The sequence below is a fragment of the Nothobranchius furzeri genome, chromosome 12 (assembly GCF_043380555.1).
Source record: "Nothobranchius furzeri strain GRZ-AD chromosome 12, NfurGRZ-RIMD1, whole genome shotgun sequence".
Lineage (NCBI taxonomy): Eukaryota > Metazoa > Chordata > Actinopteri > Cyprinodontiformes > Nothobranchiidae > Nothobranchius > Nothobranchius furzeri.
The window spans coordinates 72,760,992-72,776,186 of record NC_091752.1 but is presented as its reverse complement, the minus strand read 5'-3'; positions in this window follow the sequence as shown (position 1 = coordinate 72,776,186).

Below are 15,195 nucleotides of genomic sequence, written 5' to 3'. Positions count from 1 at the left end.
TGATGCGTTTCGCTGCTGTGGAGCAGGGCGCATCACCTTGTCCTCCGGTGATGCACCGATCACTGATGCGGTCGCCGAGCAGCGAGCACTCCGCTGTTTTTGCGGTCGGTAGATCTGCGTCCTGAGCACGGCCACAGTAACATTATCAAATTAGATGTCGCCACCTCAAAAACTAATTTAACACGCGATCGTTCATGTCGGCTCATTTTCTTTAATGTTTTCTGTCTTTTATTTGCACCTGATGCGTTTCGCTGCTGTGGAGCGGGGCGCATCTCCTTGTCATCCGGTGACTCACTGATGCGGCCGCCAAGCAGCGAGCACTCCGCTGTTTTTGCGGTCGGTAGATCTTAGAACTGCAGTTCAAAGGTAACTCATAAGGTGAATATATATGAACCCAGGTAGCAGTTTCTCTTTTGGATTGAGAGGAGATGCAGGAAGATAACAAACAGCAGGACAGAAAAATAGTCAAATAAAAACAAGTTAGTTTTTGTACCTGCTGGTTGCAACAAACAGACACCATTGAAGGTAATCAGAAGTGAGAAACAGGAAAATGAAATAATTATTTTAATGTTTAGAGCAGCAGGAACTCTGAGAGGCTACAGGCGCATCAGTGAGTTTACGGCCGCTGCGCAGGGGGAGGGGGGAGTGTCACGACGTGCTGCGGAGTGGAGCAGAGCTAAGGCGAGGATCCAGACCGGGGAGGAAGCAGGCAGACAGGTAGGATTCACTTCACAGATATATTAGGACGCACGCTGGACAATGAAACAATGACTCGACACAGGACACAAAACAGACGGGGTTTAAATACAGGAGGACAGGGAGCTAAAGTGATTGGGAAACAAGAGGCAGGTGGGAGTAATTAACGAGACACAGAGCTGAACTGAACAGGGAGACAGGACAGGGTGTGACAGTACCCCCCACCCCCCCACCCCCTCAAAGGGCAGATCCCAGACGCCCACAGGAACAAGGAGCACGGCGGGAGGAGGGGGACCCAGAGGGGGGGCCCAGAGGAACCGAGGGGCCGATGGAGAGGCGGCAGGGATCAGCAGAGTCCGGGGGCCTGCGCCTGTGGCAGATGAGGAGGCGACGGGCCCTTGGAGGCCGGCGCCTGCGGCAGAAGAGGAGGCGACGGGCCCTTGGAGGCCGGCGCCTGCGGCAGAAGAGGAGGCAACGGGCCCTTGGAGGCTGGCGCCTGCGGCAGATGAGGAGGCGAGGATGGACCCTTGGGGACCTGCGTCTACGATAGAGGAGCTCTGCAGGCTGGGCCGGTGACAAAGTCTCTGCAGGCTGGGCCGGAGCGACCTTCAAAACCACCATCGGAACCGGAGACGGTGGAGACGTTGGACTGGAAGGAGTGTCGACCACTTGAGTGCAGAGAGCATCCTCAGACGAGGCGACGACGTCAGAGGAGGCGACGACATCAGAGGTGACGTCATCAGAGGCGATGTCGTCAGACGAGCCGACTTCAGAGGAGGCGACGTCATCACACGAGCCGACTTCAGCGGAGGCGACGTTGTCAGAGGAGGCGTCGACTTCAGAGGAGGCAACGTCATCAGAGGAGGCAACGTCGTCAGAGGAGGCGACGTCGTCAGAGGAGGCGACATCGTCAGACGAGCCAACTTCAGAGGAGGCGACGTCCTCAGATGAGCCGACTTCAGCGGAGGCGACGTCATCAGAGGAGGCGTCGACTTCAGAGGAGGCGTCGTCATCAGCGGCGGCGGCGTATTCAGAGGAGGCAACGTCATCAGAGGAGGCGACGTCGTCAGACCAGCCGCTTCGGGAGGCGACGTCGTCAGACCAGCCGACTTGGGAGGCGACGTCATCAGACGAGCCGACTTGGGAGGCGACGTCATCAGACGAGCCGACTTGGGAGGCGACATCATCAGACGAGCCGACTTGGGAGGCGACGTCATCAGACGAGCCGACTTCAGACGAGCCGACTTGGGAGACGACTTCAGACGAGCCAACTTGGGAGGCGACTTCAGACGAGCCGACTTGGGAGGCGACTTCAGACGAGCCGACTTGGGAGGCGACTTCAGACGAACTGACTTGGGAGACGACTTCAGACGAGGCGACTTCAGATGAGCCAACTTAGGAGGTGACTTCAGATGAGCAGACTTGGGAGGCGACTTCAGACGAGCCGACTTGGGAGGCGACTTCAGACGAGCCAACGTCAGACAAGCCAACTTGGGAGACGACTTCAGACACGTCAACTCGGGAGACGACTTAAGACGCATCGACTCGGGAGACGACTTCAGACACGTCGACTCAGGAGACGACTTCAGACACGTCGACTCGGGAGACGACCTCAGACACGGTGACTTCTGGCCCAGGGGCGTCTACTTCAGAACAGGAAGGAGAGTCGACTTCAGAACAGGAAGGGGCGTCGACCACAGGACCGGGCGTCGACCACAGGACCGGATCGGGCGTCGACCACCATCGACTTCTGGTCCGGGGGTGTCTACTTCTGGCCCGGGGGAGTCGGCTTCTGGTCCCTCGACTTCTGGACCGCCGACTTTTGGACCGGATCCGGTACCGTCTGCTTCCGGGCCGGTACACTCTGCCTCTGGGCCCGCTCTGTCGGCTCATGGGCCGGTAACGTCTGCTTCTGGGCCCGATTCATCAGCTTATGGGCTGGTGGCAGAGCCGCTGCTGGGAGAGCTGGGAACGATGAGGAGAGGAGGGAGGTCAGATCGTCCAGCTGTAGCTCCTTGAGGCTGAGCGTCCGACGGAGCTGGACCAGCTCAGCCCGCTGACCGGCGAGCTCCGCTGGGTGAACCTCGAGCTCGCTCCTCTGGCCCTGAGACGAGGAGGATAGAACGTCCAGGTGAGATTCCTGGAGGCTGATGAGCTGGCGGAACCGGCCGAGCTCCGCCTGAAGCTCTATCAGCCGGGCTGCGATCGCTGCTCCTCCCCCTGCAGACGACAGAGGCGCCAATTCGGCAGGAGACGGGACTGGTGGTCTGGCCGGGGGAGTGTCCGAACTGCCGCGCTGGGCACGGCCAGCGGCAGGCTCGAAGCTCCGTCCTGAAGTGCAGGGCTGCGGTGGCTTCCGGCGTCTTTCCCCACGCCGTGGACCGACTCCGGGGGAGCAGATTGCCAGCCTCCTGCCCTCATAGCTGGAGCGATCCAGGAGCGTCTCCCCATCCCAACTCCCATCCGGTTCCGGAAGGGCGGCGAGGAACTCCGAGGCTGACGGTCGGGGATGCCGGCAGCGGCGAGGCGGAGCTGGGGCTGGAGAGGGAGAAGCCGGCTGGTTGGTCGGGTTAAGCCACTGGAGCAGGTTCTCCCACAGAAGAATCTCCCCGCTGGATCCTGTAACTGGTTGAGTCATTCTGTCACGACGTGCTGCGGAGTGGAGCAGAGCTAAGGCGAGGATCCAGACCGGGGAGGAAGCAGGCAGACAGGTAGGATTCACTTCACAGATTTAATAGGACGCACGCTGGACAATGAAACAATGACTCAACACAGGACACAAAACAGACGGGGTTTAAATACAGGAGGACCAGGAGCTAAGGTGATTGGGAAACAAGAGGCAGGTGGGAGTAATTAACGAGACACAGAGCTGAACTAAACAGGGAGACTGGACAGGGTGTGACAGGGAGAGGGCTGAAGCAGAAACTACCGTTGTTAAAAGAAATGTGTTTAACTTTGAAAATGTGGGCGCAATTTTAATTGTCAAAAACTCCAGCGAACCATTAGTTCATTTTGCTCAAATAGAAATTGAGGCCTGCCTCTAATTCTGGTCCTCCTTCCAATAAAGGCCTGGAGCTTGATGAGCTTGAGTCAAATACAGGCCCGGGCCTGTATTAGAGGATTTACGGTAAATAATTTCATACTGTTTTATGGGAACTAAAAATGTATAAATATCATACTATAGTATGTGTCCTAAAAAAGTATAAATATCATACTATAGTATGTGTCTTTAAAATGTATAACTAATATCATATTAGAGTATGTGTCCTAAAAATTTATAAATATAATCATACTATAGTATGTGTCCTAAAAATTTATAAATATTAAAAGACTATAGTATGTGTCCTAAAAATGTAAACATAATATCATAGTATAGTATGAGTCCTATAAATTTATAATAATATCATCCCATAATATGTGTCCTAAAAATGTATTATTAGTATGATACTAGAGTGTGTGTCCTAAAAATCTATAAATTATATCATACTATAGTATGTTTCCTAAAAATGTATAAATAATATAATATTATAGTATGTGTCCTAAAAATGTATAAATAATATCATACTATAGTATGTGTCCTAAAAAGTTTATAAATACTATAAGACTAAAGTATGTGTCCTAAAAATGTATACATAATATCATAGTATAGTATGTGTCCTATAACTATAATACAGTTTTTCTCGATTGGTTTGGCTCTATTCCTGAAACCGAGATGACATTCTCAAAACCATAAGGTCATTTGGCCACAGTCTGACAGTGCTGCCCAACATTATAGCTCACTAGCAAAATCAAATATCTTTCCCCAAACTCTTCGTCGATGCTTCAAAAGTAGATTCCTTTCCCATATAAAAGGTCAGTACAGTCAAAATAGCACAGATCCTTCTCAGTTGCCTTGGCACATGTGCATTCATTTAGTGCTTTTGCCAAAATAACCTGGATGGTTTAGCACAACACCATGGATCCCCTGCAAAAGCTCATATCTCTCCCAAAAGAGTTTATCCATGTGTCAAAACTAAATATATTTCCCATATAAATAGTCAATGCCCCCAGAATGCATTATACCTTTGGCATTGTTTAAGCACTGCAAGTCAAAATGCTCAGACGTTGTGTCACTGAGGCACAGGTCTAGCAACAGAATACCACTATGAATAAAACCAATAGATTTCACAGTAAAATCTGCCTCCAATTAACCACTCATACTCAAGGAAACTGTAAACATTTTCATTTGTACAAAGAAATGTTAACATTAGAGAACATACTGTGAAAAGAAAACATATACAGGATTCTGTAAATGTGAACAGTTATAAACACAAACAAAAAACAAAACAAAAACAACTCTAGCCTACCATACTGTGAATAAGGTTTCAGAACTATAGTACAGTAATATTTTCAGTGGTCGCCATTGTCACCCTCTCTTTCCTGGCCACCATCCTCATCCTCCTGGCCATCGACGCGCTGCTCTCTGTCAGGCCATAAATTCTTATCCACATCGCAACAGATATTTTCTCGTGCGATGCAGCGAGGGAAGAAGCGGCGTGAATGTCTCAACCATCCCCTACATTGATCCCCTGTGATGTCCTCACATGCAGCATCCATTGCATGCAGCAGGGCCCTCTGGTCTTGAGCCTGATGCTCAGACACCCTCCACCTCCAAGCTGAAAAAACTCCTCAATTGGATTTAGGAAATGAGAGTAAGGTGGAAGAAACTCCATCAGCATCCGGGGATGGGTGGTGAACCAGGTTCTGATGCGTGGGCCGCGGTGGAAGTTCACATTATCCCACACAATGACATAATGTGGTAGCTGAGGTCCTTCTACACCTCTCTCATTTTCTGGGATCAGATCAGTATAAAGGTGGTCCAAAAAATTGAGGAGATTTTGTGTATTGTAGGGCCCTAAAATGGGAATGTGTGTGGCCACACCTTTTTCTGATATAGCGGCACACATTGTCATATTTGCCCCTCGCTGGCCTGGGACATCCACAGTGGCTCGGTGGCCAATGATGTTACGGCCACGCCTTCGACCTTTGGCCAGGTTGAAGCCAGCTTCATCAACGAACACTACGATGTGAGGGGTGTCGTTGCCTTCTAATGCCATTATTCTCTACAGTAGAATAGAAATAAATCTAATCAGTCAAGTAGAGACAGATACTGCAGGGAGGATCTAAATTACTGTACAAACAGGGAGTGGGAAACTGACGACAATTTCTAGGCAAAATGCTCTAGTCACCCAAAGCTGCATTCTGAAGGTGAAAAGGATACCGCAAAACAAGAAAACAGTGGTAACCATGTCTTACTGTAATAGTGTTACAATGATAGACAACCAGTAGTTGACTTACATGCACATACTGGTACCGCAGCCCTTTCACTCTGCCAGAGTTTCTCTCAAATGGTACCCTGTAAATCTGTTTCATGGTCATCTGATGTTTCTTCAATACCCGGTCTATTGTGGAGATGCTGATAGAGTTCATATTTTGGAACATTACATTGTCTAGCAGGATTGCATTACGAATCTGTCTCAGTGTGATGGCATTATTTGCAATGACCATGTTGCATATTTCTCGTTCTTGTTGTTCATTTAGAAGTTTTCTTCTGCCACCCACTTGAGGCTGTCGTCCAATCCTAGACATACAAGGTCAAAGGTCAACACTGTACATTTGTTACGAAATGTGTTACCACTGTAATTGTACTGCTGTCCTATGGTACTAGAAGTGTGATGCACTGCACAGTGACTGGAATACTATTCACAGTATTTTCTCCATTTTTCTGTCTTTGTCATTTTTATAGTATCATATAACATCACATGACGATATTACAGTACACTAGGCCTACACACACACCAACACTGAATAGTTCAATAGCATAGTTCTGTACCTGTTTTCCCTGCGAAAGGTTTGGATGATGGAGGAGACTGTAGACCGAGCCACATTAGGCTGCACTCGGCGACCTGCCTCTGCTATTGTGAGGCTATGGTTTATAACGTGGTCAATAAGGGTGGCCCGGATTTCATCTGGGACATCATGGTGCCTCCGTGCTCCTTGGCCTCTTCCCCCTATTCCTCCACGCATTCTCACTCCTCCTCTTCCTCTTCTTCTTCCTCCTCTTCCTCGAGCAGGAAGTTGCTGTTGTACTTGGCGAGGTGCTTCCATGTTCACGCTGCAAATGAAACTGGCCCCGGGCCAAGCTCTGTCTATATACTTTTGGCAACAGTCATGATCATAGACAACACCTGTCAGGTATCTGAACAACCTGTTTGATTGGTCATCTGAGATGTGGGAGGCTGCTCCTTCGTTAGTTATAATTTCACCTGATTGATTGTCAAGTACTGTCATAACTTTATCAAATGTTCCAAGATATTCTTTCATGGTATTATATCTTTGATTAATTTTGACAGTTGAACAGACAATTGTGCATATGATGACTTACACAATGAAACCATGCTGATATGTTGTGGAGTGAGTGACCATTTCACTGACAAATCAACTAATCAGTTTAGATCGGCAAGATCTATTTATTTGGGAAATGTGCTAAATGTGGGCTCATTGTGCTAACTGTAGCTACTTGTACATAATCATTTGAAAAGAAGCACAGAGTCACTTGAGACATGTACTAAAGCATTTGCAATTTGATTAAACCAATGAAAACTGACATTCTGTTGTGAACAATTGCAAGGTAGTTTGGAGATTTGTCCATGTTATTTTGTGAATGTCATCTCGGTTTCAGGAAATGAGCCAAACGAATCGAGAAAAACTGTAATATCATCCCATAGTATGTCCAATCCATCCAATCCAATTTTATTTATAAAGCGCATTCACAAGGAATTACAACCAAACAAGGCGCTGTACACTAAAAATGTTGGTTAATTAAACCGGCATTATACAAACATGTCGAACACAGATAAAAGATAAAAAGGAAATACAACAAAATTCCCAAAAATAACAGCTAAAAATCATTAAGACACAGGGTGAAGTAAAAATAGGAAAAAACATTTTACAAAGAACCTCAATAATATGGAAGTCGATAATTGTGGGGTCAGTTTATAAACAGTGCAGATGTCAGTGAGGTTCATAATTATGTTGTATAAGCTAGGTTGAAGTAGTGAGTTTTCAGGCGTGATTTAAAAATGCTAGCTGTTGGTGCTAGCCTCACTAGCAGTGGTAATGCGTTCCACAGCTTCGGTGCACAGACAGAGAAAGCCCTTTCTCCACGGCTTTTTAAACGTGCATTGGGAACAGCTAGGAGGAGCTTATCTTCAGACCTGAGAGCACGCGGCGGGTTGTAGTAATGGACAAGTTCACACAGATATGGAGGAGCTTGATGGTTCAAGGATTTGTAAGTGAGAAGCATAATTTTGAAGTTTATCCTGAACTGCACGGGCAACCAGTGGAGAGATTTCAGAATTGGAGAAATGTGTTGTCTTCTGTCAGCTCCAGTCAGCAACCTAGCTGCTGAATTCTGGACCAGCTGAAGTCTAGAAAGAGCTGCTTTACTGATGCCGTATAAGCAGGAGTTAGAGTAATCCAGCCTTGAGGTGATGAAAGTGTGGACCACCGATTTCAGAAGACGTACACTCAGGATGTGCTTTAGTTTTGAGATGCGTCTTAGTTGGTAAAAACATGATTTAACTGTGTTATTGACCTGGGCATCCATCTTCAGAGCCTGGTCCATTTTTACTCCAAGGTTGGAGATTACAGAGGATACATTAGGTGAGAGATAGTTGAGGTCAGGTTGTTGAGTTGCCGTGATACTGTTAGGACTGAAAACGATTAAGTTTCCTAAAAATGTATAAATAGTATGATACTGTAGTGTGCATCCTAAAAATCTATAAATAATATCATACTATAATATGTGTCCTAAAAATGTATAAATAATATAATACTATAGTATGTGTCCTAAAAATATATAATTAATATCGTACTATAGTTTGTGTCTTAAAATTGTATAAATAATATAATACTATAGTATGTGTCCTAAAAATATATAATTAATATCGTACTATAGTTTGTGTCTTAAAATTGTATAAATAATATCATACTATAGTATGGGTCCTAAAAATGTATAAATGATATCATACTACAGTATGGGTCCAAAAATGTACAAAAAATATACTATAATATATGTCTAAAAAATGTATAAATAATTTCATACTATATTATGGGAACTAAAAATGTATAAATAATATCATATTATTGTATGGGTCCTAAAAATGTATAAATTATTTCATACTATAGTATGTGTCCAAAAATGTATAAATAATCTCATACTATAGTATGGGTCCTAAAAATGTATAAATCATCTCATACTATAGTATGGGTCCTAAAAATGTATAAATAATATCATACTATAGTGTGTTTTCAAAATGTATCAATAATATCATACTATAAGTATCTGTACTAAAAATCTATAAATAATATCATACTATAATATGTGTCCTAAAAATGTATAAATAATATAATACTATAGTATGTGTCCTAAAAATATATAATTAATATCGTACTATAGTTTGTGTCTTAAAATTGTATAAATAATATCATACTATAATATGGGTCCTAAAAATGTATAAATGATATCATACTACGGTATGGGTCCAAAAATGTACAAAAAATATACTATAATATATGTCTAAAAATGTATAAATAATTTCATACTATATTATGGGAACTAAAAATGTATAAATAATATTATTATTGTATGGGTCCTAAAAATTTATAAATTATTTCATACTATAGTATGTGTCCAAAAATGTATAAATCATCTCATACTATAGTATGGGTCCTAAAAATGTATAAATAATATCATACTATAGTGTGTGTTTTCAAAATGTATCAATAATATCATACTATAAGTATCTGTACTAAAAATGTATAAATAATATCATACAACAGTATGTGTCCAAAAAATCTATAAATACTATGATACTATAGTATGTGTCCAAAAATCTATAAATAATATCATTTTCTATTAGGTGTCCTAAAAATGTATAATTAACATCATACTATATTATGGGTCCTAAAAATGCATAAATAATATCATACAATAGTATCTGTCCTAAAAATTTACAAATAATATCATACTATAGTATGGGTCCTAAAAAGGTATAAATAATATCATACTGTAGTACGTGTTCTAAAACTTTATAAACAATATCATACTATAGTATGTGTTTTTAAAATGTATAAATAATATCATACTACTGTATGCGTCCTGAAAATGTATAAATAATTTCATACCATAGTATGTGTCCTAAAAATGTATGAAAAATATCATACTAAGGGCTGTTCCGAAAGAACCGAAAATGGAATAAAGGTGTCCATATGTGCTCTTGGCACCAATGTACTATAGGCCTGAGGTGATTGAGGTGGTCAAAAAGCTCCTCAGTGACAAGTCTGCAGGGATGGATGAGATCCGCCCAGATTTTCTCAAAGCTCTAAATGTTGTAGGGTCGTGTTCACTGACGCAGCTCTGCAATATTGCATGGACATCAGGGGCAGTTCCACTGGATTGGTAGACAAGAGTGGTGGTCCCCCTACATAAAAAGGGGCACAGCAGGATAGGGCTCGACAATAAACCAGTAACGATCTATATCGATCAATAGACATGTTGTTCAATAGGAAAAAAATTGATCAATAAAAACTTTAATAAAACTTTCCTTTTGCCACTATAGCCTATCCGGTAGCTTCATACTAGAGTCATTACTTACACCCAACCAATCAAAACACAGACCCAAGCACGCTCTGCTCAATAACGGTGGTTAGCAATGATTAAAAGCAAGTCTGGTAATGCAACCAACTTGTTTTATCCTAAAGTAATGGCCTAAGATGGCCAGGGATGCACTTAAAATATATTTTAAACATTTCTCATATAGTTTTCAATAATTATATCGATCAATATGATTTTTTTTTATTGATAAGCTTTTTCTATTTCATCCAGCCCTACCGCAGGATGTGTTCCAATTAGAAGGGGATCACAGTCCTGTGCTTCCCTGATAAAGATCTTGATTTACCGGTTGATCTACGTTCCTACGCTCACCTATGGTCATGTGCTTTGGGTAGTGACCGAAAGAATGAGATCGTGGATACAAATCAGAAATGAGTTTTCTCTGCAAGGTGGCTGGGCTCTCCCACAGAGACAGGGTGAGAAGCTCTCTTACAGGGGCTCGGAGTAGATCTGCTGCTCCTCCACATTGAGAGAAGCCAGTTGAGGTGGCTCGGGCATCAAGTTAGGATACTTCACCTGGTGAGGTTAGCATGTCCAACCAGGAGAAGACCCAAAGGAAGTCCCAGGACACGCTGGAGGGACTATGTCTCAGCTGGCCAGGGAAGACCTTAGGATTCCCCAGAGGAGCTAGCCCAAGTGACTGGGGAGAGCGAAGTCTGGGCCTCCCTGCTTAGGCTACTACCCCCGCGATATGACCCTGGTTAAGTGGAAGGATGGATGGATGGATGGATGGATGGATGGATGGATGGATGGATTAATTGGATTATAGTGCATTCCTTTCGAGATCAAGACTTTGTCTGGTAATCTGTCTGTTAATGTCTTACACCTCTTGGTAACAAGTGACTCAATCATAAAACGATTTGATAAAATGGGCAGTAAGAGTGTTTATTACAGACACCACATTGCTGTCTGGATAATATTTGCTTTCACTATTATAGCATGAACATGTGCTGGTTTTCCATTTGTGGTCAAGCCGTGCCCCTCTTTCCTCCTTGCTAATCTTCACAGCTGTGATGTCTCACTGAGGATCACGTCCTTTCTATGTCCAGTACATAAATACTGTCGCAGAGACAAAGACAAAGGGCTGCAGGTTGCTTTATTCTGATCCAGCCTCGGCGTTACACTCTTCCTGTTCTGCCTTTTTTGGTGTGTTGTTACAGATTTAGAGTCCGGGGTAGATTTGGATCAGGAAAGGCCGAGCAAAAACAAACAGGGTTTGTGTTCATGTGTCTGAGTCTGTGTGTGTGTGTGTGTGTGTGTGTGTGTGTGTGGGGGGGGGGGGGGGGGGGTCAACAGCCAAGTACTCTGAATAGAGTGTGTGAAACCATTGAGTGAATTCTTTGCATAAAATCATAAATGTGCTGATGTTTAGTTGCCAATTGTCTAGAATTAGTTTCGGACGCTGCGTGGCTGGAGGTCCATAACTTTGGTTTAAACAGCCAGATCTCAGCTGGATTAGGAGATGACAAAAACAAGACAAGTTTATTCCAGTAACATTCTGGGCTGTGACTGGTTATAAATTGAAAACACATAAGGTCTATTTCATGACAAACATTTTCACTTAAAAGCAAAAGTTTATTACTCAGGGCTGCATTCCATTTCTGCCACTGCTGTGTGCTCGGTAAAAATGCTACGAAGGTGAACTTTTTCTAAGTAGAGAACAGTCCCTGTTGATTGAGAGATGTCCTCTTACTGTCTGTCTCCAAATGTTCATGAGGGTTTTCACTTTTATACTAAAGGCACATCATTAAGGTGCACAATGACTAATTTAAATGATTGACCATGTGTGAGGGAGTTGGAGTTGTAAAAGAGAGGAATAACATTCCTGCACTGACTGCAGCTGATAGTAGGACTTCTGTGTTAGCCCTGGGCTGCCTGTGAGTGCATTGCAGTAGGAGAAATGCCCACAGTTGTCTAAAAACCCTGCTCCTGGATTCGGACACACCCAGAGTCGGCTTGTCAGTGGGTGCGTCAATGAGCGGGTTAGTGGTGTCCCAGTGGCTGGGTTCATGCTTCCTACATCCCATCACCCAGCCGGCCTGAGGTCCCGGCTGCTCGGGTTCTACTGGAAGACCGCTACGGGGTGGTTCTGATCTAGTTAGCCCCGCGCTAGTGTAGCGATCACACTTTATAGTGTGACAACTGCAAATTATGACCAATAAGATGTGATTATTCCATATAAATATGAAAAATCAATCTGATTGTCGTCGTCGTCGTCTTCCTCCGCTTATCCGGGTTCGGGTCGCGGGGGCAGCATCCCAACTAGGGAGCTCCAGGCCGTCCTCTCCCCGGCCTTCTCCACCAGCTCCTCCGGCAGGACCCCAAGGCGTTCCCGGACCAGATTGGAGATATAACCTCTCCAACGTGTCCTGGGTCGCCCCGGGGGCCTTCTGCCGGCAGGACATGCCCGAAACACCTCCCTGGGGAGGCGTCCAGGAGGCATCCTGACCAGATGCCCAAACCACCTCAACTGGCTCCTTTCGATCCGGAGGAGCAGCGGTTCTACTCCGAGTCCCTCCCGAATGTCCGAGCTCCTCACCCTATCTCTAAGGCTGAGCCCGGCCACCCTACGGAGGAAACTCATTTCGGCCGCTTGTATCCGCGATCTCGTTCTTTCGGTCATTACCCAAAGCTCATGACCATAGGTGAGGATTGGGACGTAGATCGACCGGTAAATCGAGAGCCTGGCTTTCTGGCTCAGCTCCCTCTTCCCCACGACAGATCGGCTCAGCGTCCGCATCACTGCAGACGCCGAACCAATCCGCCTGTCGATCTCCCGATCCCTCCTACCCTCACTCGTGAACAAGACCCCGAGATACTTAAACTCCTCCACTTGAGGTAGGACCACTCCCCCGACCCGGAGTTGGCAAGCCACCCTTTCCCGGTCGAGAACCATGGTCTCAGATTTGGAGGTGCTGATCCTCATCCCAGCCGCTTCACACTCGGCCGCGAACCTACCCAGCAAGAGCTGAAGGTCAGAGCTGGATGAAGCTAGGAGGACCACATCATCCGCAAAAAGCAGAGACGAGATTCTCCTGCCACCAAACTCGACACACTCCACACCACGGCTGCGTCTAGAAATTCTGTCCATAAAAGTGATGAACAGAACCGGTGACAAAGGGCAGCCCTGGCGGAGTCCAACCCTCACTGGGAACAGGTCCGACTTACTACCGGCTATGCGGACCAAACTCACGCTCCTCTGGTAAAGGGACTGAATGGCCCTTAACAGAAAGCCACCCACCCCATACTCCTGGAGCGTCCCCCACAGGGTGCCCCTGGGGACACGGTCATAAGCCTTCTCCAAATCCACAAAGCACATGTGGATTGGTTGGGCAAACTCCCATGCCCCCTCCATCACCCTTGCAAGGGTATAGAGCTGGTCCACAGTTCCACGGCCAGGACGAAAACCACATTGCTCCTCCTCTATCTGAGATTCAACTATCGATCGGACCCTCCTCTCCAGTACCTTGGAGTAGACCTTTCCAGGGAGGCTGAGGAGTGTGATCCCCCTATAGTTGGAACACACCCTCAGGTCACCCTTCTTAAAGATGGGGACCACCACCCCGGTCTGCCACTCCACAGGAACTGCCCCCGATGACCACGCAATGTTGTAGAGACGTGTCAACCATGACAGCCCTACAACATCCATAGCCTTGAGATACCCAGGACGAACCTCATCCGCCCCCGGGGCTCCGCCGCTGTGTAGTTGTTTGACTACCTCAGCAACTTCTGCCCCCGAGATCGGACAGTCCATCCCCAGGCCTCCCAGCTCTGGTTCCTCCTCGGAATGCGCATTGGTGGGATTGAGGAGCTCCTCAAAGTATTCCTTCCACCGTCCGACTATAGCCTCAGTTGACGTCAGCAGCTCCCCATCCCCACTGTAAACAGTGTGAGCGAGTTGCTGCCTTCCTCTCCTGAGGCGCCGGACAGTTTGCCAGAACCTCTTTGGAGCCGATCGATAGTCTTTCTCCATGGCCTCACCAAACTCCTCCCACGCCCGAGATTTTGCCTCGGCAACTGCCACTGCTGCACCCCGCTTGGCTATCCGGTACCTGTCTGCTGCCTCCGGAGACCCACAGACCAGCCACGCCCTGTAGGCCTCCTTCTTCAGCCTGACGGCTCCCCGAACCTCTGGTGTCCACCGGCGGGTACGGGCTTGCCACCACGACTGGCACCGGCCACCTTACGACCACAGCTAGCAACAGCCGCCTCGACAATCGCAGAGTGGAAGAAGGCCCACTCGGACTCAATGTCCCCCACTGCTCTCGGGACGTGGTCAAAGCTCTGCCGGAGGTGGGAGTTGAAGTCCATCTTGACAGGTTCTTCTGCCAGGCGTTCCCAGCAGACCCTCACTATGCGTTTGGGTCTGCCAGGTCTACGCGGCATGTTCCCTTGCCATCTGATCCAACTCACCACCAGGTGGTGATCAGTTGACAGCTCCGCCCCCTCTTCACTCGGGTGTCCAAAACATACGGCCGCAGGTCAGATGATACGACTACAAAATTTATCATTGACCTGCGACCTAGGCTGCCCTGGTACCAAGTGTACCGGTGGGCATCCTTATGTTCGAACATGGTGTTCGTTATGGCCAAACTGCGGCTTGCACAGAAGTCCAATAACAAAACACCGCTCGAGTTCAGATTAGGTTGGCCGTTCCTCCCAATCACACCCCTCCAGGTCAAGCTGTCATTGCCCACGTGAGCATTGAAGTCCCCCAGCAGGACAATGGAGTCCCCTGATGGAGCACTATCTAGCACTCGTCCCAGGGACTCCAAAAAGGGTGG